This window comes from Spermophilus citellus (genome assembly GCF_964194105.1).
Source record: "Spermophilus citellus genome assembly, chromosome: 4".
NCBI lineage: Eukaryota > Metazoa > Chordata > Mammalia > Rodentia > Sciuridae > Spermophilus > Spermophilus citellus.
In genome coordinates this window covers 30,074,100-30,100,243 of record NC_138185.1, presented here as the reverse complement: position 1 = coordinate 30,100,243, position 26,144 = coordinate 30,074,100, and the positions used below count along the sequence as shown (strand labels likewise).

The following is a 26,144-nucleotide window of genomic DNA, read 5'->3' as shown; positions in this document are numbered from 1 at the left end:
AAAAACCCAAAACAAAACTTTTTTTTCTTACAAATTTGGAGATTGAATGGTGTTGCATTACCTTTACTTGTTGAGTTTATCTAGGCAAACAAAAAATTTATGGACTATCTGTATCTCTGATTCCCTCCCACATCTGAACATTTGAAATTATGCCCTGTAGTATAAACTTGTAATAGAATCTAGGCATCATATCCAAATATTCTTTTGATTTTGAACTGAATAAAAATTTGGCAGATAATGAAACATCAAGTTATGAGTTAATGTAGTTTGTGGGAAATGGGTGGGTAGGGAAATCAGAACTGTAGGCTGTCATTCTTTTTCTTTAGTATAAAAGAAATTACCAAACTCTCCCAAATGTGTTAGAAATCTTATGCATTGCTATAACTAATTTTTTTTTACTCAAACTTGTTGATTATCTCTGAAAACAGGCTAGAAGGACATCTTGTGGAAGTGACTAAGATTATTTTAAAAATCACAAAGCAATATATTAATTGGCCAATATATTATACTGAGAAATCATCTTTCACATTAGTTAATCTGTACTGAAAACATTTCATGCCTGTAGTTTTACATGTGTTTCTTATTTACTCCTTACAACAATCCTCAAAACATTATGTATGATAAAACTAAAGATGAAAAAAGTAATCTGTTCAGGTTCACAGGTCAAAGGCCAGATTTAGAAGCCAGGCCTTTATCCTCCAATGCCCATCACCTGTCACATTTGATGACTTTTAGAAGAGAATAGTTGGACATAAGGACAGATTTAGGGGACATCTACATGTTTTTATCTCTTCTAATATTCTTGCAGAACTACTGCAGAAAATAAAAAAGGAAATAAAAATTATTTTTTAGAATTAGAATGGGTCAAAGGGGGTGTATGAGTTTCCTAGGGTTGCCATAACAGATTATCACTAAGTTAGTGGTTTATAACAACAGAAATTTATTTTCTCAGAATTCTGGAATCTAGAAATCATAAATCAAAATGTCAGCAAGGCTACCTGCGACACACCCTTCAAAGATTCTAGGAGAGAATGTTTCCTTACTTATTCCAGGTTCTTTCAGTGTCTTCATGTGGCTTTCTCTTATTTCTCTCTTATAAAGTCACTTTCTGCCATTGGATTTATAGTCTACCCAAATAATCCAAAAAGATCTCATCTCCAGATTTTTAATTATGTCTGCAAAAACTCTTTGTCCAAATAAAGTCATATTCATGGGTTTCTGGAATTAAGATATGGACATATCTTTTTGGGAGGCACCAGTCAACCCACTACAGGAGGTAAGAACTTTATTGGTGCTAATTTTCTATTTCACTGCTGTGTCACACAGAATCATATATTAGACAAGTATTCGGTAGATCAAGATACAAAATAGGCAAAGGTATTGGAAGTATAGAAGGACAAAAAACTAAAGTTCAAAGGAAGGTTTGGGGAACTAAGGCAGATTTCATGGTAGTATTCCTTAAAACAAATCATGAAAGATGGACAGATTTATTTATTTATTTATTTTGGTACTGGGGATTGAACTCAACCACTGAGCCACATCCCCAGTCCTATTGGTATTTTATTTAGAGACAGGGTCTCACTGAGTTGCTTAGTGCTTCGCTGTTGCTGAAGCTGGCTTTGCACTTAGGATATTCCTGCCTTAGCCTCGCAAGAAGCTGGGAATGGACAGATTTTTATCAGATAGTTGGGGAGTGCAGGTTGTAAAAGTATCAAAAATAAAGATAGGAAGGCATCTTTGTGCAGCCATAACTAATGCATTTGACTAAAGTGTAGGATTTAGAGAAATAATGGAAAAAGAGATTGAAAAGCCTCAGCCAGTTCATGGTAGGGCTGTAGTATTGGGTTGATGAATTTGTATTTAGTTTAGAGTTATCTACCCATGAGAACATATTACGAGAGTTTCTTACAGGTGCCTTCAGAACTATTATAAAGCCCTCTGAAAAAAATATATAGTTTTTTTTTCTATAGGAAGATTTTCAGAAGGGTTCATAACTCCTAAAAAGATTAAGAGGAACACTGCTTTATTAGGAATGAAATGTTTTATGCTTTGGAAATGTTTCAAGAAATCTATTGATTTTCTTTTTGGTTTACTTTGAATTACTACTTGAAAGATAATTTTAAAATTGAGCTCCAGAGAACCTTAGTCAACACTATCTGTGGAATACATTGTGAATGTTGCATAATAAAAGTTCAGATACTATTTCAGGAGGGATATGAAGGAGGCCATGGGTTCTTAGAAAAGTAATCAAGGCTGGGCGTGGTGGCGCAAGCCTGTAATCCTAGCGGCTCGGGAGGCGGAGGCAGCCTCAGTGATTTAGCAAGGTGCTAAGCAACTCCGTGAAACCCTGTCTCTAATAAAATACAAAATAGGACTAGGTAGGGATGTGGCTCAGTGGCCGAGTGCCCCTTAGTTCAATCCCTGGTATTCAAAAACAAAAAATTTTTAAAAAGTAATAAAATGATTACACAAAAAGAAAAATGCACAGCATTCAGTTCAGAATGCAGCTGTGACATCTGTTTTCTGTTTCTCCGTTTTCTCTATTTCAGTTTGCTCCACCACCTATTTAGAACTTTGTATATAAAAGCATGACCAGTTCTGAGAGAAGGGATACACAGCTGCATTCCTAAAAGTTTTTTTTGTTTGTTTGTTTGTTTTAGTATATTCTGTAAAATTGCTTGTTCTTTACAGTTGTTTTTCTTGTTTTTCAGTGAAACAACCTACTTCAGGAGTAAAACAATGTTTATTTTGTATAACTGGCCATTATACAAGAAGAAAATGGATATATTTTCCATGTATCTCATTCCATTTCTACATAATTAGGCAACATGTAACAATTTTCACTGATCCCTTTGTTATCTATCTGAGATTAATATTACTCAATAGATTTACCTGTACTGTTTTTTAGATTTCTCTGCTACTGAAATTCTTTTTTATTATGAAAATTTGTATACACTCAGAATTAGAGAGTAGTGCTAAATATCCTCATATGCTAATCATTCAGATTCAACAGTTAACACAGTTTGCCGTATTTGTTTCATTTATCCTTTTCTCTTTCATCTTTCCTTGCTGGAGTATTTTAAAGCAAATTCCAGATATTTACCCTACCAAACTTCTATACACATATCTAAAAAATAAGGACATTTCCTTATAAAACCAAAATGCCATTTTCATACCTAATAAAATTAGCAATTAATTTTTGGTATCATCTCATAGCTAGACCTGATTTAGCTTTGCCTGATTGACTTAAGAATCTTTTTTTAGAGATTTGTGGGATCCAGAGTCTACAGATAACATTGGTCATTTTGTCTCTTGTGCCTATTTTGGTCTAGGGCAATTCCTCCTCCTCTTTTTGTTTTGTTTTGTGTCATGGACTCATTGCAGGAAATGGGTCAGTTATCCTGTGAACTTTCTCACATTTGTGTTTTGTCCACTTGCTTCATCATGGTGGTGGTTTTTGCTCCATTCCTTATATTTCCTATAAATGGAAGTTAACTCTAGAAGCTTGATTAAAGTCAAATTTAAATTTGTCTATTTTTGGCAAGAATGCTTACCAAGTGCTTAAATTGCATCACATCTAGAGGCCTGCTGTGTCTGGCTACCCCACTTCTAGTGTTGTGAAAAGACCCCGTTGACGGTAACATCATATAGGTATCTTATCCAAAATCCAAAATGAGGGCTGGAGTTGTGGCCTAGTGGTAGAGCACTTGCCTGGCATGAGTGAGGCCCTGGGTTTGATCCTCAGCACTGCATATAAATAAATAAAGAAAGAAAGTAAAAGATCAATTTACAACTAAAAAAAAAATTTAAAAAAAATCCGGGGCTGGGGATGTGGCTCAAGCGGTAGCGCGCTCGCCTGGCATGTGTGCGGCCCGGGTTCGATCCTCAGCACCACATACAAACAAAGATGTTGTGTCAGCCAATAACTAAAAAACAAATATTAAAAAATTCTCTCTCTCTCACTCTCTCTTTAAAAAAAAAAAAAAATCCAAAATGATTTTTCTTCTTCTGTTGTCTCTTCCACATTTATTAGCAAGTATTCTGTAAAGAAAACCTTTATTTCAACAGAGGTATTTGGGGTTACCCTGAAATATAGTTTGTATGAGAGGCTACCATAAAACTTTATATTATTGTGTCATTGATAAAAGATAACAAGTTTTAATCAGAATAAGTGGAATTGAGTTCATTGAATTGAGGATTTAATCTTGTTTTAATGAGACATTTAAAAATTTTTAGTTCTATAGCAATATGTGAATGATTGTTTTTCTGTTATAGTTGAGGTATGTACTCCAGTACCCCTGGAAGTTAAAGGTGGAGATACTTGAAAGCCTTTCATAAACTTGAATCAAGCAGTGGAGAGGAAAGAGAATTAGATTAGGGTCAGGGGATTTCCAAAGTTGATTTGGCCCAGCCTTCTTCCTTTAATGCAGCTGAATATCTAATCCTTTCATTTGTCATAATAGAATCTCTTTGGGGGTATAAATATCACTAAGTTTCTAAATAGTCCTGAGTCTTGGAATAAAGAAAAATTTATAAAGAAATAATTAGTATAAAAGACGTTGTTCTAAAATTTATTTTATCAAGATGAAATAATGATGATCATATTCAAGCATCTTTTTCTAGACTGTTTGCTTCTTTTTTTAAAATGTTTTTTTAGTTGTAGGTAGACACAATGCCTTTATTTTTATTTATTTATTTTATGTGGTGCTGAGGATCAAACCTAGTTCCTCACCCATGCTAGGTGGGTACTCTACCACTGAGCCACAACCCCAGCCCCTAGACTGTATGCTTCTTAAGCAAGATATTATTCTTAGTTAAACTTTTGATCTAAAGCTATTGGGTTACAAAATGAACTCTGCTCCTCTACTTATCCTACCTCTGCCCCTACCCTTGACTGAATTTAAGAGATTTTTTTAATAAGAAAGAACTTCACTTGCCTAATTTTTATTATTTCTCAGAAATATTGCCTAGTGATTCCAAATGCTTGATTACCCTGGGACTCATAGTATTGGGTGGGGCCTAGTTTGAATACAGTCTAATCTGAAGTTTCTCTTTAGTTGTTTCTTTCCCCCATTTTAATTTATCTTTAAATCTTTCATGTAAAAGGAGCTTGACTCAGATCCATGGGGTACAAATCACAGAAATGAAAAACATAGGACATGCTGTGCCTTTTTAATGTGGACTCTTATGTACTTTCTATCAATCAATTACTGGTGTGTGTGTATATCCCTAAAGCATTGACAGTGTTTGGGGGAAATTGTGAATAAAGAAATTGTAATTGTATTATAGAATTAATGCTTAAATATTTTAAAGGCTGAAGGAATTCTTCACTGAATGTTGTTCTTTTTATTGAAATTTTTCTTTCTGAGAGAGAGTTTCTTGATCACCAATTCTCACAATACCTTTTGTTTAACTTCATGTCTTCACTTTTTTTTCTTTTTCTTTTTCTTTTTTTACTGAATAAAAAAATGCTGAGCAAAGAAAGCCTTACTTGTTTGTCCTGCTGCATTTCACCTTAAGACTTTTTATGCATTTTCTGAACCCTTGTGTTCTGGAAAATGTAACCTTGATATCAAATGACAATTAAACAGATCAATATTCTTAGCTTGATAACCATCGCTAGACAACCTCTAATTATATTATTTGAGAAGGCTATTAAAAGTATATGCTTAGTGTGATTTCTCCATAAGCAAACACTTACTATGAATATATTGTTTATTTAAAAATAATAATACTGTCTTCTGAAGAATAAAGAATGCCATTAGAAAGGGATGTAGCTCAATGGTGAAGTGCTTGCTTAGCATGCTGAAGGCCCTGGATTCTATCTCTAGCACCACAAAAAATAAACAAGATCATAGACAAAATCAAAATAATTGTTTTAATTGGCTGAGCTAAATATGAAAACCGATTATTCCTCATCTGAACTGTAAAATGGTTTTAGTGCTAAAAATTACATTTTCTATTTGGGGAATTAAGCACAGATATGGAATACCTAGTTGTGTATAAGGTGCTAGGTGCTGAGCAGAAGGGTTGAGTTCATCTATGGGATGAGGAAGATGTACTTCCTTTTTGTTATTAACCTTTCTAGGAAATTGTTCCAATGCTGTTGCTTCCTAGCCCTCCCTTAAAGCAGCCAGAAAGCCCACTGTGCTTGGATACGGTTTTTCATCCTTTGTCCTCTTTGCTTGTTTGTAACAAGGGGGAGGGGAGGGGATGGGATAATAAAGCTAGAAACTGATAAACCACAAAAGTTAGCAGCCTGCTCTTTGGAGGCTGCAAAACTTGTACATTTCTACCAGAAAAAAAAAAAGAGTAGTTTTTTTCTTTTTAAGAATATTTCAGTTATTTAATCAAATTCTGCTTGGATTTATTACCCTACCATTATTCACAACTCATTTATTTATAATCTCTTATATGCCATCATGTATTGTTCAGAATGAACTTATAGAGATGAAAATTTTTTGATAAAAAGTGCTTAATGAATTAACTCCACTACTTTCATTTATTTTATTAAATGAAGTTGTTATGGTTTAATTCTGCATTTATTAGATTTGAGGTTGTTATTTTGATATTTTTTTATTGGCATTTTTGGTATTATCTGACTTAAAATTTCCTGTTAAGGTGAAGAAAACTGAATTCTCAAAGGAATTTCAGTACTCTTCTGACTAAGATAACTTCCTACAAATGCAGTAAAATCAATGGAGCCTGCATTTAGATTTTATTCAGGCTAACTTCCAACTCTCTTAAAAATCTAAGCATATTTTCTTTTACATGGTAAATTCCAGATTTATTTTCACAAAGGCAAAAAAGTAGAATGATGTAGGGAAAAGCATATGGAGTTTAAGCAAGTTCTGACACTATTTGTTTACTGTGTAGCCTTTGTCTACTAAAATCTCTCAACTTCATCAGCTATTCTCAGATGGGGTAATTACATTGAAATCTCAGCCATTCTCAGATGGGGGTAATTGCATTGAATACTTTCAAGTTGTTGTGGTAGTTCAGCTTCTTTAATAAACTGATTTCCTAATGTTTATTGTTACTGTATACAAAGGATGGGACCATGAAAGAAGTATACAAGAAAATCTCAGTCGTATTCTTTTCATAAATATAAGGCCAGTTATGGTGCCAGGCTAAGCCTAGTTACTGAGCTATGCTGGATCAGAGGTTTCATTCCAGTGGTTATCAGATGATGTGAAAAATTGTTGCTACTTAACTGCATTTACTTACTTCATTTTTTAACGATTTTTTAAAGATGGACACAATATCTTTATTTATTTTATTTTTTTATTTTTTTATGTGGTGCTGAGGATCTAACCCAGTGCCTCACATGTGTGAGGCAAAGCTCTACTGCTGAGCTATAACCCCAGCCCCTGCATTTACTTTCTTAACTTTAAGGAGATATATATGTATGTGTGTACACACACACACACACACACACACACACAGACATATATGTGTATATATAAAATTTTTGATGGTTGTTTTAAGTCAGTTCTTCCCCCCCACTTTTGAACAGTTGTATTGAGATGTAATTTACATTCCATATAGTATGTTCACTTAAGTGTAGAATTAATTGGAATTTAATATATTCACAGAATTGAGCATATTAGCATAATTTTAGAATATTTTCACTATATTTTTAAAAATTCTTTTATTTTAAAAAATTTATTGTTTGTTCTTTTTAGTTATACATGACATTAGAATGTATTTTGACATATGTACATGGAGTATAACTTCCCATTCTTGTGGTTGTACATGATCATTATCATATTTCAAGAACTGGGAACCGTGGCATATGCCTGTAATCCCAGCAATTTGGGAGGCCGAGGCAGGAGGATTATAAATTCGAGGCCATTCTCAACAATTTAGCCAGACCCTGTCTCAAAATAAAAAGGACTGGGGATATAACTCCTGTGGTAAAGCACCCCTGAGTTCAGGCCTCAATACCAATCAATAAATAAGTAAATAAAATAAAAAGAAGAAATGACTCATTCCTTAAGTCATCACTCCCCACTCTCCCCACACTTCTTTCTGTCTCTATTGATTGGCCTATTCTGAGCATTTTATATAAGTGGAATTATACAATATATGTCCCTTTGTCACTGGCTTCTTTCACTTAGCATGATGTTTCAAGGTTTATCCTTGTTTTCTTTTTGTTATATTAACTTGACAGGCTTGTTGACCTATCTGTAGGATAGGAAGGAGATGAAGTGACTTTTTTGTAATAAAGAAAATTGACTTGTGTCCATGGCTCATTATCAGTCACAAATGACGAGAAAAGCTCTCTAAAAGCTGCAGTTGCTGTAGCTGCAGACCAAAGAATGGTGTTCTAGTACAGAATGTGGAAGATTCATGTCCCATCATTCTGTTTAGCTGCTTCTGTGTGCATGAATAATGCCATGATTATTAGTACATCTTTCAATAGCAGAGACTAATACTGTGTAACTGTATGGGACTATTGTAACCAAAACTATTGCACCACTGTCATTTTTATTTGCTATTTTCCTCTTGTAACTGATTTTTCTGTTGACTGTTCTATATAACTCAGATATTGTTATATAATGCTAGGATTACATGCAGTAGTTTTAGTTATTATGTAACTTTATGAGCTAAATGCTAGGTATTTTATTTTGGGATAACCAATTACTGTATATTACAGATTAAGCATCCCTAGCCCAAAAACCTGAAATCTGAAATGTTCCAAAATCTAAAAATTTTTGAGCACTGACACGACAGTTGGATAATTCTATACCCAACCTCATATGACAGGTTAAAATCAAAACACAATTGTTGTAAAAATATTATGTAAAATTAGATTCATGATGTGTATACCTGAAACATAATGACTTTCATGTTTGGACGTGGGTCCCATCACCAATATTTCTCATTATGTGTATACAAATATTCTAAAATCTAGGGGAAAAGATCTGAAAGTCAGTACCTTTTTGGTCCCAAACATTTCAGATAAGAATTATCTATCCTGTAGTATAAATGAGATGTTGGAGACAGGATACATAGAAATACAATCCTCAGAGCACATTCCTCCCAAATTTGTGGATATAGTTAAAAAAGAAAAATAAGTCAGACTGTCATTTTGAAAATCCAGCCACTGTGCCTTAGTTTCTTCTGCAAAGTGGGATGGTGGTTGAACTGTGATACTTAATTAGTGCTGAAGGGGCTGGGGATGTGGCTCAAGTGGTAGCGCGATTGCCTGGCATGCGTGCGGCCCGGGTTCGATCCTCAGCACCACATACAAACAAAGATGTTGTGTCCACTGAAAACTAAAAAAAAATATTTAAAAAAAATTCTCTTTCTCTCTCTCACTTTCTCTTAAAAAAAAAAAAGTTACTTTAAAAAAAAAATTAGTGCTGAAGGTCTTTTTTTCTTGTGGTGCCAGGAATCCAATCCAGGGTCTCATTCATGCCAGGCAAGCATTCCATCACTGAGTCATGTCCCCAGACCGGTGCTAAAGGTTTTTAACTGTGGTTCTGTGAAATTAATTGGTAAGAAAAAGCATTGCTAATGATCCTAGACTACTTCTATATCATCTCAAGAGTATGTTGTAGTAGCCAGTTGTAGTAGTGCATGCTTGTAATCCTAGCTATGCAGGAGGCTGAAGCAAGAAGATTGCCAAATTTAAGGTCAGCCTGAGCAATTTAAACCCATCTCAAAATAAAAAGCTGGGGATGTGGCTCAGTGGTAGAGAGCCCCTGGATTTGATTCCTAGAAAAAAAGATTACCTGGTAATGTCAAATTTCCTGTTCTAATGAGTTATGTAATGTTGGTGCCATGACAGAAAGCCAGTAGTATAAGTCTCAGTAAAAATCATGTTTTTCTGAACAATAATTAGGATTTGTGGTCTGATGTTCTGAATGGTCTGTGAATACAAAATAATTTAAAACATTATGATATCAATATTCAAAATGTTAGAATATTAAAATATTAGAACATCACTGTATGAGATGGTTTCAGCTGTTAACAGAAAACCCAAAACAGCAAATGGCTTAAAACAAGATTAAAAATATCTCTTATTCATGTAAAGTTGGCACAAGCCTGATATGGAGTTTAATGCCGTAAGGGACCTTATACTTCTTATCTTCATTTCTCTCTTACCGTACCCCCGCTGCAGTTGGATGTAAATCTCATTCTTATTCAGCAGGATGGTGGCATCCATATTACTGGGAACAAGATCTAGAAAGGAATGAAGCAGAAGGTAGAAGGCACCTGTGAATGCTCTGTTAAGCATGATTCCCAGAAACTTTCATATACATCTGTCACATTGGCTAGAACTAAAACATACTGACATGCACAGCTAGCTGCAAGGAAACTGTGGGAATTGTAGCTGTATGCTTAGCTAAAAAGTCTTAATTTCAGTGAAGAAAGAAGAACAGGTACTGGGGAATGGTAAAGAGGGCGCACCGTCAATCTCTGCCATAATCTCATTAATAATAAACAATGGGGAAACCCAAGGGGCATTTGCCATTATATATCTCTTCCTCTAAAGAAAGAAGGGTTCTGTTTCTAGTAGTTATTACAACCTAAATGGAAATGTCCTTTTAGAAGAAAAAGGCTGACAGTAGAAACATTTCTTAAGAATATGTCATTCTCAAAAGCACAATTTGAGTCTAATGTATGAAAGATGATATATCATGAACTATGTAATGCGATAAATAATCAATAAAAAAAAAAAAGATGACGCTAATGGAAGGTAAAAAAAAAAAAAAAAAGAATATGTCATTCTCTTGGGCTGGGATTGTGGCTCAGTGGTAGAGCCTGCGCCTACCATGCTTGAGGTACTGGGTTCGATCCTCAGCACCACATAAATGTAAAATAAAGATATTGTGTCCACCTAAAACTAAAAAATAAATAAATAAATTGAATTAAAATAAACAAAAAAAAGAATATGTCATTATCTTTTCTGTAATCGGATTAGCACAAGAGGATTATCCAAAAGAGATATTTCCTTGTTTAAATGCTAGAGTTGAGTATAGTTTAGAAGCCAAGCTCTTGTGAGTTGAGTTAGTGTGAATTTTTCCACAGAGCCAAGTAGCCCCTGAGGAAGCAAGGAATAGATCTGACCCAAATATACAGTGATCTTACCTGGAACATACACCTTGTAAGGCTTAAGTCTGGCCTGAGCTCCCATCTCATTCCTTATTTTGTAGTGGGGAAAGTCCATACATTCTAATGTGTGCATCTGTAAAATCAAGATAATAGTGCTTTGCATGATGATAATAGTAGTGGTCTTGTAAAATGTTTTCATAAAGGAAAGAAAACTTCCAGGGCTTATGATATTGCAAGTCTTGGCTCTTTATATTCACTGTTCCAGAATGATATGACCTTTTCAGAATTTTTCAAAGTATAAAATCAGCAGAACCACTCACTTCCCAAAATATTCAAATAATATATTTCACCTGTCCCATTGACACAGTTATTCCATCCTCCTAAAATCATCTTAAGGATTTTTTTTCAATACCTTTTTCTTACTTATTTATTCTTATGTGGTGCTAAGGATTGAACCCAGGGCCTTGCACATGCTAGGCAAGCACTCTACCACTGAGCCACAACCCCAGCCCATCTTAAGGATTTTTTTTTTTTTTTTAAAGAACAAGGAGAGTCTAGTAGACAAAGGAGGGAATTTGGGGTTTTTAGTTTTTTAATTATACTGAGGATTGAACCCAGGTGCATTCTTATCACTGAGCTGCATCCCCAGACCTTTTTAAATTTTATTTTTGAGATAGTCTCACTTAATTGCCCAGGCTGGCCTCAAACTTGATATCTTCCTGCTTCATCCTTCAGAGTAGTTGGGGTTACAGGTGTGAACACACTACCCAGCCAAACAAGGGATCTTCAGGCAGTGCCTAGAGCTATAGTTTTGGAAATTTCAGATAATTATCATCAGTGTCAAAATACATAAAAAGCAGCCTGCATACTTTTCTGGATTCATAATTATGTGAGGATTACTGAGTTAGTCATGAGCTTGGTAGATGCTGTTTTATAGCCATTAAATTTTCTTTCCTTCTACAAAATTAAGATCCAAGAACTGATAAGCTTTTAATTTATACAGATTAACCATCTGACATTTTTAAAGAAATGGAACTAAATCGATACCTAGTTCCCAAAATTCCATATTCCACCCCAGTCACTTCAGAAAGGAGTTCACCTGAAGCCCAGAAAGATATAGTTCAGACTATATCTTTCGGTGGTTCCTGACTCAGGAAAATTCAGACACTAACCCCAATACCAACCTTATACCAGAAAACCAAAGGAGACTTTGATGGCAGTGATGAGCACTCATATGTCAGGCACACCCCTGGGGGGAGGCGTGTCATAACTATCCTGGTTTTTCAGATAGGAAATTGAAACTTGCCTATGGTACAAGTTGGGGGAGTGGCTAAGCTGGAGCCTGCAGGATTAATGCCTCTGCCTTAGGCTTTCTCTGGTTTACTCTCTCCTTTCCTGCTGATGAATTTCTAAAGCATGGGTGACATTTTCTGTTATTTTAAAGACTCTTCAATTTTTCATTTGTATGAAAATGTTTTTACCATTCTAAAAGTGCTTGTTTTACAAAAACTCTATTCCACTTTTAGTATATACAGTTTATGGCTTGTAATCTTTCCTCTCCAGGCATTCTAAGCTTCTGTTGGAATTCTGAAAAACCAGTACCTTTTCTGGTAACTAAGACTTCACCGGTGGGCTAGCAGCGTAGCTCAGTGGTAGAGCATGTGCATAGCAAGTATGAATGAATTCTTGAGTTTGATTCCCAGCACCACCGCCAAAAAAAAAAAAAAAAAAAAGGAATTTACCAGTAAAGTCCTGCAATTAATATGCTCAACCCAAAGCCCTCAAGAATAAGAGGTCTTATTGCAGTTTACAAATGACCATCTTGCCATTTCTCTCAAGAGTAGCCTGAATGAGGTTTAAAGACTGTAAACCTCCAAGTTTGAATTAGGGTCACTCACAGCTGGGCAACTTGTTACCAGTTAGAAAAGGGAGTCCACACGTGGAGAAAATTTAGTGCCTTCTAATAACCTTTGTATACTTGAATTTTGTTATTTTTCTTTGAAGACTATAGACAAACTCAATTTTTTTTCATTTAAAAACAAAATAAATAAATCCTTCATAACTGCACCATTAAACAATTATAGCTGGGCATGGTGGTGTAATCCCAGCAGCCCAGGAGGCTGGGGCAGGAGGATTGTAAGTTCAAAGCAATATAGTGAGGCCCTAAACAACTTAGTGAGACCCTGTGTCAAAATAAAATATAAAAAAGGGCTGGGGATGTGGCTCAATGCCTCTTGGTTCAATTCTCCCCCACATCCCCCCCCCACAAAAAAAAATCAGAATTATATTGATATCTGGTGCCCTGTGCTTTTCCAGGAATTGACTATTGATTTATTATGGATAGGTATCTTAAGTATCACTGACCTATTCAGATTATCACATTCTTCTTATTTAAAAAATGATTCTTTTTTCTATCTTTAGGATAGCTCTGGCTCATTGTTTCAGGATATTTCCTTGATCATCACATAGACTAGCAATTCCCGAGTGAGATTTTCCACATTCAATGCTGTTTCCAGAAGTACCATGACATTTTAAAACTTTTTTTTTAATACCTTTATTTTATTTATTTATTTTTATGTGGTGCTGAAGATCGAACCCAGGGCTTCCTACGTGCTACGTGAGCACTCTGCCACTGAGCCATAACTTCAGTCCCCGGCATTTTCAGAATAAAATGAACCTTGACTAATTTTAATTTAAAATATTCAGTTCTCAGCCAGGCACAATGGCTCATACCTGTAACCCCAGCAATTTGAGAGGTTGAGGCAGGAGGAATACAAACTTGAGGCCAACCTTGGCAAGTTAGCAAGACACTGTTTCAAAATAAAGAGGGCTAGGGAATGTGCCTCAGTGGTAAAGTGCCTCTGAGTTCAATCCCCAGTACAAAAAAAAAAAAAAAAAGAAGACAGTCTTTGCAGTCTTTGTCACAGATTAGAAGAGCTGGGGACCAAACCTGGCACCCCACGCATCCTAGGCAAGCTCTCTACCACTGAGCCACAACCTCATCCCGGATAATTTACTTTTGAAAACAAAGTATAGGGTTATTTAGTCTCTGATAACTGGTAAATTGGGCATATTGTATCCTTATAGGGCTCTCCTGAAAATACTTCCATGGGTTGTACTAATGGCTTTGGCTTAAAATTTTAGGAAAACTAACAGATTTGAGGCTCTCATATTTTAAATTCTCTTCCTAATGTCATAATTTTCAAAGCAAAAGGACTAGATGTTGGCTTAAATAAAATAATGTGCAAGTGAAATCTCTATATTAAGTAGATTATAGTGTTCAGCTGAATTCTTTGGGTTTGTCTACTGCTTAGGTCCCAACTGATTGTTAATAATAAAAGATTAAAAATATCAGAAACATAGTCATGTCATCTGTGTATTTCAACTTCCCTCAGTACAGTAATACAATTAATGTAGGAAAAATTATAGAAGAGGAGCAGCTTAACATACAATCCATGAAACTAGAGAATCTTTTTCCAAGCAATTCTATAGAATTGTAATCAAAAAGAACATTTTGCATAGTGCTTTACAGTTAAACACTACAATTCACATACCTAGTTCATATTATTCTTTATAGTCACCATGGGATGGGTACTATACTTTCCAATAGCCTGAGAAAAGCCAAATTAGCTGTCCAAACTGAAAGTATTAGTGGTGAAAGGAACTAAAACCAGATCTCTTACTCTTCTCATGGGCTCCTGTGAGATCCTGTTGTTTTTCACTTTAGTAAGCTTGAACCTAACCAACAGGGTTAGAATAAATGCACCAGTGAAACAATTCCTGCCACAGGTTCCTGTGTGTAGGCAGTTAGCATGCTGATGTGCCCTAGGTTATTTTTGTTGCCTTAAAGAATCAAAAGGGCCAATCGTAATTCTTAAATAATTTGGAATAAAATATTTATTTTAAATTCTGAGACAATTTTAGATTTAAAGAAAAATTGAATAAGGAGAAATAATAATAATAATTAAGAATTGGTAAAATAACAAGTAAAATCTCTATTGCCCTCAAGAAATGCATTTTTCAACTCACTAAATAATAGTATTATCAGGAATAAATGAAATTTCTTTGGTGTTTTAGTTGGCTTTTTCTCCCTGTGACCAGAATACCTGACAAGAATAACTTAGAGGAGGTACAATTTATTTGGGGCTCATGGTTTCAGAGTTCCCAGTCCCTAGACCACCGACTGCATTGCTTTCGCCCAAGGTGAGGCAGTACATCATGAGGGAAGGGCCCAACAGAGGAAAGCTGCTCAGCTCTTGGTGGGGTCAGGAAGCAGAGGGTTCAGGGAGGCACTGAAGGGAAAATGCAGGGCAGCTCCCAATGACCACCTCCTTCATCTGTGGCCCACCTGCTTACAGTTAGTCCATTGAAACTAGAATTGACTGATTAAGTTATAACTCTCAAAATCTTATCATTTTACCTATGAATATTCGGCTAATAGGGACTTTGGGGGGGTTACCTCATATCCAAACCATAACACTTAGTATGGTAAATGTGTTAGGGGACAGGATGTCTTCAGCCACACACATTATGTTTATTCATGAAAGGGCAATCTCATTAGAGTAAGAATAAGAGAAGAATTTTTATTAACATTAGTTTACTCTCATTTTAGAGATACTAGACAACTCAGAGCAAAAAAAAAATTATAGCTGATTATAAAGAAGGAATTAAAATTATCATTTGATCATTACCTTATCTAAGCAAATGCTGATTTAAGACAGATAACCATAGGATATTTATGCAGTACTAATCCTTGTAATTTTTTCCTTATCATATCTGCCCAGAAAAGGCCAGGATTTTCAACTTAGTCTTTTAAATAAATATCAAAAATTTTAAATCCCTATGAATCTTCATAAACAACATAAGAAAACTTTTATGTTCTGTTTAATAGTAGTATGAACAGATATTTTTAAATACTAAAAGTATTATGGGCAGATATTCAGTGAAAAATTATTCTCCTTCCAATCCTTTCAGAGGCAATCACTGGTAAGAGTTTTTTTGGGGGAGTGGTTTGTTGTTTTGTTTTGGGTGGTAATGGAGATCAAACCCAGTGTTCACACATACTTGGTAAGTGCTCTGCCGTTGAGCTATACATCCCAGGTGTGTTCCCTTTCAGTCTGTCTCTGTCTCTGTCTATCTCTCTATTGTGTGTGTGTGTGTGTGTGTTTGTGTGGGGTTTTTTGTACCAAGGATTGAACCCAGAAGTGGTTTACCACTGAGCCACATCCCAGACCTTTTTCTTCTTTTTTTGTATTTTATTTTGAGACAGGGCCTGGCTAAGTTGCTAAGGCTGTCCTTGAACTTCCAGTCCTCCTGCCTCAGCCTCCTGAGTTCCCAGCATTACAGGCATTGCTCACCTATTGTGTTTTGGCTTACTTTGTTGTAAAAAAACATGTTGCAGAACAAAATCAGCTTTTTTCCTGAAATTAAACAGGTATTATATTACACCTAGAGTTTATTTCATGGTGAAATGGGAACTGCTTTTTGCTACCCATTTCTTCTCATTGCCTTTATGTAATTATGACTGTAAAAGTTCAACTGGAAAGTATTTTCCTCCTTCATAACTTGTCATCCATTTCATCCTTCTCCTGTCTCAACATTACTCTGTTTTCTTCCGCTGCCCCCAATGCATGCTCATAAATGAATTCTGCCTTTAGTACCAGGCGCATTGCCACATGCCTGTAATCCCAGCTACTCGGGAAGCTGAGGCAGGATGATTGCAAGTTCCAGGCCATCCCAGACAATTTAGTAGGAACCTGTCACAAAATAATATAAAAAGTGTGTGTGTGGTGGGGGGAGCTGGGGATATAATTCAGAGTTAGAATGCTCCTGGGTTTAATCCCTAGTAGAACCAAAAAAAAAAAGAATTCTGCCCTCAGTTAATCTCAAAACTGTGAAACAAAAGTCAGTAATTAAAAGCTGATAAACAGATTATTTATAAAATTTTAGTGGACTGTGTTCCTTGGATATAGAGGTTAGAAGGGAATATGAGACATCAAACTTGAATCCCTTTCACCAAATGTAGTCTCAGAATTATCTGATGGGATTTTTAAAAAATTGAAAATAGAAACTTAATCATAAGAATGGAGAAAAGGTCTTTATGAACTGACCTAGAGAATAAATACTGGGAACATGGTAGAGTAAAAATAAACATATCAAAATGACAAACTTCTAAAATAAACAAAAAGTTTAAGAAACACACTTCAATTATGGTAAAAAAAGATAGTACCTCAGGCTTGATTTTAAAACTTTGGCAATGCCAATGAAGAGAAAAACTAGGCATAAACTCAAAACAGTGGTAGCAGAAGAAGCAGACCCAAGTTGCAGAGGGATCGGAATTGTCAGTAATGGGGATGGGGAGGCTGAAAGACACAAAGACTATTAAAAGGAACTGGTTAAGCTGGGCAAGGGTCAAACATCTGTAATCTCAGCTACTAGGGACACTGAGGCAGGAGCATCACAAGTTTGAGGCTAGCCTTGGCAACTTAAAGGCCCTGTCTTGAAATAAAAAATAAAATGAGCAAATTTATGACATTCTTTAATTTTAAAATGGAATCAAAATAATGGGATGGTCAGTGAAATGAGACTAAATGGAAATATCCAGATTAAAGTACAGCTGGGATAGAAAAATAGGTTATAACTATTCCAATAGATGTAGTTTTTTTTTTTTACTTCCAACTCTCCTCTAAATAATGGGAAGGGGATACAAATAGGAGGAAGCATTAAGAAAGAAAATATTACATAAGTTACTACAGAGAAAAATAGAACCCTTAAAAACAGAATACAGATACCTAGTTATCAGTTTCTTAGAACTGACTGAAAAGAAAAAAGAACTATATTCTGGAGAATAAAAGATAAAAATGACTTTAAACTTTAAACTCAACAGAGATGAAGATACACTTAGGGAAATATTTAAAGAATACCAGCAAATTATCTTGTCTAGCTCTCTGCCTTTTGAAGACAAAAGATTTTACAACTCTGAAACTCTTTTCCCTGATAGAACCCTAAAAAATCTTTTTCTAATAACCAAGTACCAGAAGAGATTATAAAAGACTGAAATGCAGAGGGACATCTTTGAAATATATGTCACAGAAAGACTGGAGTTCTTAGAAGGAAGTGCAGCACTAGTGTCATCCAGGAGCGTCAGCTTAGGTGCCCAGGAGCAATACCTCCTAATGCAGGATCTCTGTTGGAGATACTGGGCCTCAAATTTTCCAGGGCCTGGGCCTCAAATTTTCACACTCTTTCCCTTAGGTAAATCACATGGGACAAGCAGAATAAAATCAGTATATAATTTTGATGAATTTAGAATTTAAATAGAGGTATGTAAGTGGTTTTAAAAAGTATTTCTTTCCTGTCATAAGGATACTTTCTGGAGGACCTATTTGACATTCACTGGTAGGTGCACAATGGATGTGGCAGAAAGTGTGTGTTTAATTGTATCCTTTACTTTCATATGCACAGACTTCGTTTAAGTTCTTTAATATCCTTGTCTCTAATGTAATATGTGGACAAATATTGGTTACATATATCACTGTTTTTTTTTAACTTTAAAACATTTTGAAATGATAGTAGTATCATTCAAAATTCAAATGATACAAAAGAATATAGACAATGAAACCTTCCTAGGTTCCTTGTTTCCTCATCAAAAGCTGCTTATATTATTAATTTCTTGGAAATCCTCCAGGGTTTATACATATTTAAAGTAAATTTCTATACTCGTTACTACTGAAATCTACCCCCATCTATCTAGTAATCCATGTTTGTAATTTTATTGGCCTCTGATGTGGTGGAGAGCAGTTTGCTATGGTCTGAGCTACAAAAGCTTTACATCTATTCCTGACCATTAATACAGACCCAGAGCTAATTCGCCCAGCTCAGATGGTCGTGTTATAGTTGGAGGGAGACTACACTGTGGCTCATTGCTGAACGTTAGCAAACAGAATGGTCTCTTCTGAGTTGGTTTCTATAGTAGCTGGTTAAAAGAACAGAGATGTATCCAGGTTTTCTTATTTTCTTCTTCTTCTTCTTCTTCTTCTTCTTCTTCTTCTTATTATTATTATTATTATTATTATTATTATTATTACTACTACTATTATTAGTGTGTGGGGGGGTACTGGGCTTTGAAACTGGTCTATCATTGAGCTACATTTCCAACTCAATTTTACTTTAAGATAGGGTCTCCCTAAACTGCCCAGGCTGACCTTGAACTTGGAATCCTCCTGCTTCAGCCTCTTGAGTAGCTGGGATTACAGGTATAAGGCACCATGTCCAGCTTCTTATTTACAATTTGTTACTGACATTACCTTTGGTTAAGCTAGAAAATGAAAAGATTGCATCTCCTAAAGCATAGTGTGCCTTCATGTTCCCTATTGGGCAGGGTCTTGAGAGGCTACTTGCTTGCTTGTTATCAGAAAGATGAGCTAGAAAACAGATACCCCCAAACAAAAAATTTATTTGGTGGTATATAGTTTTTATAATTATTTTGTAAGGGTCCGGCGAAGCGTCGGAGAAAGAGACCACACAAGAGACTGGCTTCATGCAATTGGCAGGAGGGAGTTTATTGAACCAGCATGCTGGGGCTCAAGGCTCACTCAGGAAGGGAGAGCAGCCCAGAGCCCAGAGCAGAGGTCAAGCAGAGCTTAAGTACACTTTTTGGATAGGGCGGGGGGGCTTTGCATACATCAGAACAAATCATCATGAGGCGAGGGAAAATTGAACAACTCTGAGACATGATTAGTACATTCATTGGCGGGAACAGGCTGGACAGGGGTGATTGGTCACTTCTAAGCGGGGTACACATTCAAACTGATTGGTTTTGGGGCCTGGATGCCTACGTGCCGAGCTACTCAGAGCCCTTAGCTATTAAACAACCAGGGAGTCAGTGGAAATATTTACTGGGCAGTTCGGGTATTGTCCTAACAGCTACAGGGATTACAGGTTTTGGGGGTAGCAGAGGAATTTTTAACAATACCTAGTCTTTTACTTTTTAACCCAGGCCCTGCAGCTTGGAGACTTTGCAATGCCCGGTCTTTTACACTTTAACCCAGGCTTTGCGACTTAGAATCAGCTTAGAAATTTTACCTTTACAATTTTAGGTAATATGTAAGTGTAAAGATCATATAGAATGTCATGTTCAATTGCCTTGACATGGGTTACAACCATTTTTTTCTGGAATATTGACTGCTCAATACTAAGTGTTCGGGCTGGGTTGTGGCTCAGTGGTAGAGTGCACACCTAGCACGTGTGGGCGCTGGGTTTCATCCTCAGCACCACATAAAAATAAAATAAAGGTATTGTGTCCAACTACAATGAAAACAAAACATTAAAAGAATACTAAATGTTCAGTGGGTGCTTTACTAATATTTATTTAAATGGCAGGCAATTAACTGCATCTAAAATTTTTTCAAGGTTAGGCTGCAAAATGAACATGCAAAAAATGTAGCTTTTCTATATGCCAGGAGAACCAATTTAGAAAATATAATGGGAAAAAAACCCACTCCTATATGTAATAACTATGAATAAATAAAGTATAAGACCTGTATGAATAAGCTATACAAGTTTATTGAAAGGAATTAGATTAGAATAAATGAAAAGATATATCATATGCCCGGATATAAAGACCTATTTTAGTCCATTTTGTGCTGTTCTAATAGAATATTATAGACTAAGTGATTTTAAATCAACAGAAATTTGTTTCACAATTCTGGAGGCTGGAAGTCCAAGATTAAGGCAAAGACCTTCTTGCTGCATCATAACATGGTGGTAGAACAGAAAGAGGGTGAAAGAGAAGCAAAGGGGAGCAGAACCTATCCTTTTATAAGGAACTAATTCCACTGATAATGATATTCATCCATTCATGAGAGAAGAACTATTACAGTGACAATTATATTTCAACATGAATTTGAGGTGAGGGGACAAACATTCAGACTATAGCAAGACCCATTCTCCCTAGTTAGATAAGCTATTAATTTAATGTGTTTTCAATCAGTTTCCCAACAGGGTATTTTTAAACTTGCTTATTGAAAAAAGATTATATAAGAATATGCTTGAAAATATTAAAAAGGAAGACTGACAGAAATGTTACCCTATCATGGATTATTGATAGGCTGAATTATATTAAAACAAAGCATAGGATACTGATGTGGGTCATCATAGACAGGAACAGGGGAAAAGTCTCCAAATTTCAGGGCTGGGGAATATGGCTCAAGTAGTAGCGCACTTGCCTGGCATGCGTAAGGCACTGGGTTCGATCCTCAGCACCACAAAAAGGTAAAATATTGTGTCCACCTAAAGCTAAAAAATAAATATTAAAAAAAAAAAGTCTCCAAATTTGAGAAACAGAACCAGGCATGTGTAAGAACTCTGAAAAAAGGTAGAATTTTAAGACAGTGGAGAAAGGATTTCATAAATGTCATTACTGGAACAAATGGTGATTTGGGAAAACCTTGGTCTTTTTTGTTTCATGCCTAACATGTAAAACCATTTAGATATTAAAAATATGTAAGTGGTTGTTTTTAATAAACTGGTGCAGGAAAAACAGAGAAAGAAACCATAAAACATAGACAAAACTCAGTGCTAACAGGGACCAAGCAAGAATTTGAAAATAAAGTCATGCAGCACTCAATTTCTTTTATTATTTAGATAGAGTTAGAAATATTTATCTACTTTGAGAAAAATAATGGCAAAAATAATGGAACAATAAATGGCAGCCTACATTTGGTTCAAAGTTAAGAAGTGATCGGGAACCTGTTGACATAGGCCCAGGGGCATTCTCACACTGTAGACTTCGGGAATGCTACTCACCTATCCCAAATTGTGCAACAACATGGCAGCCTGGTAAAAGGCCACTTAGCTCCAAGCAGTTTTTGCCATGCAAGAATGCCCAGGGTTATCAGATCTTTTGGCTTTTTTTCATTGTGAAGCTGGAAATTGCTAATTTTATGTTAAATCTCACAAATTTAAACCATTGTCTTAGTTCTTTAAAATTTTATAGGCCAAATTAAATTTATTTGTAGGCTAGATTCAGTCATAGGCCTTGAATTTATAAACTCCAATGTATAGTTTTGGTTTTTGTTTTGGTTTCAGGATTGTACTTACCTTTTCAACATTTTCCCCTCTACACTATGGATCAGTTTTCATAGCAGAGGAATTCTCTATGCACATTTACTGAATTCCACCTCCATTGCCTCAAGGTCTAGGGCTATTGCATGAAGATATTTCTCTGTTATCATGGTTTCTTCTTGAGATAGTTTGGATACTTATATTCCTATAAGTTTTATTTAATCTAGGTTTTAAAATTAATACTTAAATTTTTAAAAAGATTTTTATTAAAATATCAGTATAACAATAGTTTTTATCTTTTTCTCATTAATATTCTGGTTGATTGATTGGTTGATTTCGATGCCCTTTAATTTTTTTCATCTATTTTTATTTTAAACTTATTAATTCCTTCTTCTATTTTGTTTAGTTTGTTCTTTTTCTATCTTATAAATTTGAATTCTTCATTTTTTTTTCTTTTCTTTTCTTTTTTAATGTTTCTTTAGTTGTAGATGGACACAAAAGACATTTCACCAAAGTGGGTATACATATGGTAAATAAACACATGAAAATATGTTTGAAATCATTAGTCATTAGGGAAATGCAAATTAAGACCACAATGAGATATCACTACATATACATCTGTCAGATGACTAAAATAAAAAATGACAATACTCAATGCTGGAACATTTGTCTATTTATTTATTCATTTATTATTATTTTTTATGTGGTGCTGACTGAGATTGAACCCAGTGCCTCACACATGTGAGGCAAGCACTGTACCATTGAGCTATAGCCCCAGTCCTCCTATTCATTCATTTTCATTATTTTTAGACTTCATGCAGAATTAAAAGCTATGCATTAGTCTCTCAGTAGAAGGATTTTTCCCTACAATGTGATTTAATTTCTAAATGGTCTGTGATTTACTTTGATTTGCTTTGATTTTTTTTTTTTTGACTGAAACCAAAATCATTTAAAGATTATTTTTTTGAATCAAGTAGCTAATTTTTTTGTTGTTGTGTATTTGTTGTTGTTGATGATTTAATTTTATTTCATTGTGGTCTCAGAATGTAGCCTATACAGTTTTCATTCTTTGGAATGTTCTTTATAGAATAATAAACAGTTTATCTTTAAAAAAAAAAAGTTCCATATTCATTTGAAAAGGAACTGCCCTTCTGTAAAGATACAAAGCTCTATGTGTATATTTATTATTTGTTGAATGGTATTTATATCCCTTCTTTCTATTTGAAGATTGATATCTTTATTACTATAAATATCATTGTTCCATATAATTTTTTGTTTTCACTTCTACTTTTTTGAAAATTGGCACTCCTACTTTCTCTCTATAATATTTGCCTGCCATTTTTTGCTCTCTTTTTTTAACATTCCCATTTAAAATTTTCTAAGTCATTTAAAATGTTTTATTAAAACTAGCCTTTAGCTAAATATTATTTGTGTGTAATATTAGAGTCTTTCTTAATAAGGAAACGTAAATCATTTATTTTATTTTCATCAAGAGTAATTTTTACCTTGTTTCTGTTCTTTGTTTTATACTTCTATTATTTCCTAACTTTTGACTCACCCCTCTCTCTTTTTATCTTTTCTTTTTATCTTTCTTAAACATCCACTTGTCTTTGCTTCTTTTTCCTTAGTGATGGTGACAAAGTAATATTATCTCATTGCATTAGAGCTGCAAATGAGATGCATTACATTTTAGCATAATATTTGAAATTATACCTTATAGAAATTTTATTTAGTAGTATACTTTTTCAAAAATGAAATTTTTTGTACAATTTAACCTTTTTTTTTTTTTTTTTTTTTTTGGTGCCAGGGTTTGAACCCACAGGCACTTAAACTGAATCACATCCCTAGCCTTTTCTTTTCTTTCCTTTTTTTTTTGGAACCCTGGTTAGTAAATCCCTATCTTGATTTCAAACTTATTTTCAGGTACTTATTTATCATATGTATACCCACTTTGATGAAATGTCTTTTTTGCACATTTCCTAATTGAATTGTTCGTTAGTTCTTAGCTCCACCATGACAAATTATCACAAATTAGGCAGCTTAAAACAGTAAAAATTTATTATCTCACAGTTCTGGGGTATAGAAGTCTGAAATTAAGATGTTGGCAGAGTTGGTTCCTTCTGAGGGCTCTGAGAGTGTATTTTCTCCTAGATTCTGATGATGGCCAGTAACTTTCAGTGTTCTGTGCTGATTGCTGTTTTGCATTCTTCAGTTAAATAGCATTCTCCTCTCATGTCTGTTTCTTTGTGTCTATTCTTCCAAGGACACAAGTCATATTAAATTAAGGATTTACCTTTACTCTGTATGATTTCAGTTTGTTAATTACTTCTACAACAATCCTGCTTTGAAACAAGGTCACAATCTAAAGTAGTAACTTCACCATTTTTTTTTTTTTTTTTTAGGACACAGTTTAACCCATAATTGTTTTGTTTTGTTTTTGAATGTTGAGTTTTAAGTATAGATATTATTAGTTCTTTGTCAGGTAAGTTATTTTCAAACTTAGCTTCTTTTTATCTTTTTTTGGTTTTATTTTCTCTTCCTTTTTAAAATAATGCAATTCATTTGGACAGTTTTATGCTAACATATAAATTGAACAGTAGTACAAAAGATTCTCCCTACCACCACCCAGTTTCCTTTCTTTTTTTCTATTTATTTTGTGTATATTTTCCTAGATGATTTATTATATTAGAAATCAGTCACATTAAGATATATAGAACCCCACCCCCACATGTCAAATATTTCAAAATTAAATGGCACACTTATAAATATCTCAGGTCAAGGAAGAAAGCCCAAGAAAAGTAAAATAAAAACTGCTTTGAACTAAGTGATAATAAAAGCTTAAAATATCAGGATCTCTTGGATGAAGCAGTACTTAGAACATTCATAACTTAAAGTACTTGTATCAGAAAAAAGCTAGAATATCAATCAAATTATTTTCAAATTATGTAGTGGGAAGGAAAAATAAGAGTAGGAGCAGAAATATATGAAATAGAGAAGAAATAATACACTAAAAATTTGATAAAAATCAAGTCTAATCATAAAAAGCAATAACACAAAAATTATTATCAATGGAAAGGAAGCTATCAAAATAACCATACAGATGCTAAAAATATGTTTTTTAGGGTGTTTTTTGTTTGTTTGTTTGTTTGTTTTTTTGGTACTGGGGATTGAACCCAGGGCCTTTGTGCATGCAAGGCAAGTACTCTACCAGCTGGGCTATATCCCCAACCCAACAGATGCTAAAAATATATTAAGGTAATATTATAAAATTGTATGCTAACATATGTGATAGTTTATCTAGCATGGTCTGTATTAGAGAAGGATCCATGTGCTGCTGAGAAGAAAATGTATTCAGTCATTGACGTAAGAAATATTCTGTATATGTCTGTTAAGTCAAATTATTGATTGTATTTTTATAATTTATAGCTCCCTTTCCATTGATAATAATTTTTATTATTATATGAAATATAAATCATATATTTCTGCTCCTACTCTTATTTTTCCTTCCTACTACATAATTTGAAAATAATTTGATTGTTATTCTAGCTTCTTTCTGATGCAAATACTTTAAGTACTGAATGTTCATCAAAGTACTGTTTACTTCTATAGCTTCTTTAGTTTTTGTTTGGAGGAACTATCCAGTGGTGACAGAGGCATGTTAAAGTCACCCAGTGTTATTGTGCTGTGGGCTATTTGATTCTTGAAATTGAGAAGGGTTTGTTTGATGAATGTAGATGCTCCATTATTTGAGGCATATTTACAATTGTTATGTCAATAATAATAATAATAATATATAATAATTTCCTTAAGCAATATGAAATGGCCTTCTTTGTCCCTTCTGATTAACTTTGGCTTAAAGTCCACTTTATCTGATATGAGGATAGAAACCCCTGCTGTTTACATACTCCATGTAAATTTGTTTTTTCCCATCCTTTCATCTTTAGTCTGGATGTCTTTTTGCCTATGAGGTGAGTCTCTTGGAGATAGCATTGTTGGGCCTTGTTTTTCAATCCAGT

At 34.6% G+C, this 26,144-nt stretch overlaps 1 protein-coding gene across 2 annotated transcripts in view; it reads left to right on the top strand.

Moving 5' to 3' along the window:
• Positions 1-26,144, top strand: part of RNF24 (ring finger protein 24) — an 82,568-nt gene that overhangs the window by 7,764 nt on the left and 48,660 nt on the right. The gene's annotated exons all lie outside the window — the stretch shown is intronic.